Consider the following 3,095-nt stretch of genomic DNA (forward strand, 5'->3'; position numbering starts at 1 on the left):
TCCCTTGGTCTGCGACATAATCCTTCAGACTGGTGTCTTTTCATAGACTCTTCCAAGCGAAGGATCAAAGCTGTGCTTCTGCACAACGGTAATAAATATCCCAGCATTCCCATTGCACACTCTGTCTATCTAAAGGAGTCCTATGACAATATGGAGCTTCCTTTAGAGGCTATTAAATACAGCGAGTACCAATGGAGTCTGTGTGGAGACCTCTAGGTCATTGGTGTTCGTATGGGTATGCAAAAGGGCTTCACAAAGTACTGTTGATTTCTCTGTCTCTGGGATAGTCGAGCTGTATCCCAGCTTGACAAGCAGCAAGACTGGGGGTCTAGAAGTACTTTTGTTCCTGGCGAACACAACGTCAAGGGGAATCCTCTGGTGGACATGAATAAGGTGATTCTTCCTCCTCTTTACATCAAGCTTGGTTTGATGAAGAATTTCGTGAAGGCATTGAACAAAAGTGGTACTGCCTTCCAACACTTGTCTACTGTGTTCCCAGGTGTTAATGCTGCTAAGCTCAAAGAGGGCATCTTTGTCGGACCTCAGATCCGAGAAGTGCCGAAGGATACTGATTTTGAGGAGCTTCTTAACTTGAAGGAACTACGAGCATGGGAAGCATTCAAGTCAGTCTGTAGAGGCTTCCATGGTAACACACGCGTACCAGATTACCAACCCTGTATTGTAAAGGTACTAAAGTCTTACGAGGATATGGGGTGCCGAATGTCACTCAAGATTCAATTTCTCCATTCCCACCTCAACTTCTTCCCGCCAAACCTTGGAGCAGTGAGTGATGAGCATGGAGAAAAATTCCACCAAGACATTACGAAGATGGACAGCAACTATCAAGGCAGATGGAACCCCGGCATGATGGGAGACTTCTGCTGGATGCTCTTGCGTGACATCCCGGAAGTAAAATACACCAGATCTTCTAGGAAAACACACTTTTGACTGTCTGTGGTATTATAAATTGGGTAATTGTGTCATCCAAGTATATTGATTCAATCAGTGTTCTTTATCTATCCTGTTTTATATTTATAAGCTGCTGCAACTCTTGACATGTGCATATATATTCTCTGTTTATACTTAAATGAGACTATTTAAAAGACAGAAAACTAGAGGTGATAGAGCAAAACCATTTATACATTTTAATTCAGCACACCCAAATTAGCAAAATACACTCATCCCCATACTTTCCTCAGACCATTTTTTATTTATTTATTTTTTTTTTTTTTTTTGGTAAACCAGTGTAATAACAATAATAATAATAATAAGAAGAAGAAGAAGAAGAAAAAGAAGAAGAAGAAGAAGAAGAAAGCATGGATTATATTTTCGGTGCTAAGATTTGATGTATGTGGATAATAATAATAATAATATGAAAGCAAGTATTATGTTTTCGGTGCTAAGATTTGATTTATGTGGATGATAATAATAATAAGAAGAAGAAGAAGAAGGAGAAGAAGAAGAAGAAAGCATGTATTATGTTTTCGGTGATAAGATTTGATGTATGTGGATAATAATAATGATAATAATAATAATAATAATAATAATGATCAGTACCCACATAAAGAAGGTCGGTCAAACGATGGTCAGTTTTTCTTCTTTCTTTTTTTCTATCCCGTCAACTGAGCCATGACCCGGCCCAGTCTCGTGCGTTCTGATAGGACGATGATATCTATTTTTATAAATTTTGTTACTTAACACGTACTAGGATAAATGTTCTATTTTCTATCAATGTATTCAAACAATATCCTAACATATAATAGTAAAGAATGTAAAGTATTTACTATCAATGTATTCAAACCATATCCTAACATAGGATAATGAAGAACGAAAAGTATATTAGTTTTCATTTAATATATCATGAAATTTCCTGATCAATTAAAGATTTATGGGATGCCAGTTTTCTGTTCAAGACTAAGAGAACAATGATGGATAAAAATACAAGATCAGAATCTGGTATAGTTTGTATATATTAATAGTAATACATATCAAATTACAATATTAATAAAGTCGCAAATCATACTTCATATGGGCATTGATTAACAAACACACAAACATTATACATACATATATATATATAATATATATATATATATATATATATATATGTGTGTGTGTGTGTGTGTGTATATGTGTATATATATATGTGTGTGTATGTGTATATATATATATATATATATATATATATATATATATATATATATATATATATGTATATATGTATATATAAATATGTATATATATAAATATATATATATATATATATATATATATATATATATATATATATGTATATATGTATATATAAATAGATGTATATATAAATATATGTATATATAAATATATGTATATATATATATATATATATACATATATATATATGCATATAAACATATATATATATATATATATATATATATATATATATATATATATATATATATATATGTATATATATAGAGAGAGAGAGAGAGAGAGAGAGAGAGAGAGAGAGAGAGAGAGAGAGAGAGAGAGAGAGAGAGAGTAATAATAATAATAATAATAATAATAATAATAAAAATAATAATAATAATAATTATAATAATAATAATGATAATAATAATAATAATAATTCCTTATTTCCAATATTTACATTGGGTATTCATAAAATGTAAAGCTACAATTAGTAAAATCATCTTACAAATAGTTAAAATATTTGTTATTTTAAACATACAAAAGTTGTTTTAGGAATCAAGAAATCGGCTAAAACTTTGTAATAAAAATAATTCATCAGTAATAGTAAAATATGAAATCAGAAAGTATTTACTTAGAATATAGTGAGTAAAAATTACCCTTGCCAAATATCGAAATACATTGTCATAGACCACATAAGTTGTGTTAAAAACAAGTCATGTACAAATAGTATTAAAATAACACAAAGTAATCAAATAAGCATACTAGATTATAAGGAAATCTTAATTTGTAAATAAAAGCCATCTTATCCATAAGTATTATCTAAAACTAATACCAACATCCACAAAAGTACAGTAGTGCCTTTAAAAGCACTTTTAATAAGACAATTAAGCATAACGTTCTGTGATAAGAACTCAAACAGA

This window comes from Palaemon carinicauda, chromosome 23 (assembly GCF_036898095.1).
Source record: "Palaemon carinicauda isolate YSFRI2023 chromosome 23, ASM3689809v2, whole genome shotgun sequence".
Lineage (NCBI taxonomy): Eukaryota > Metazoa > Arthropoda > Malacostraca > Decapoda > Palaemonidae > Palaemon > Palaemon carinicauda.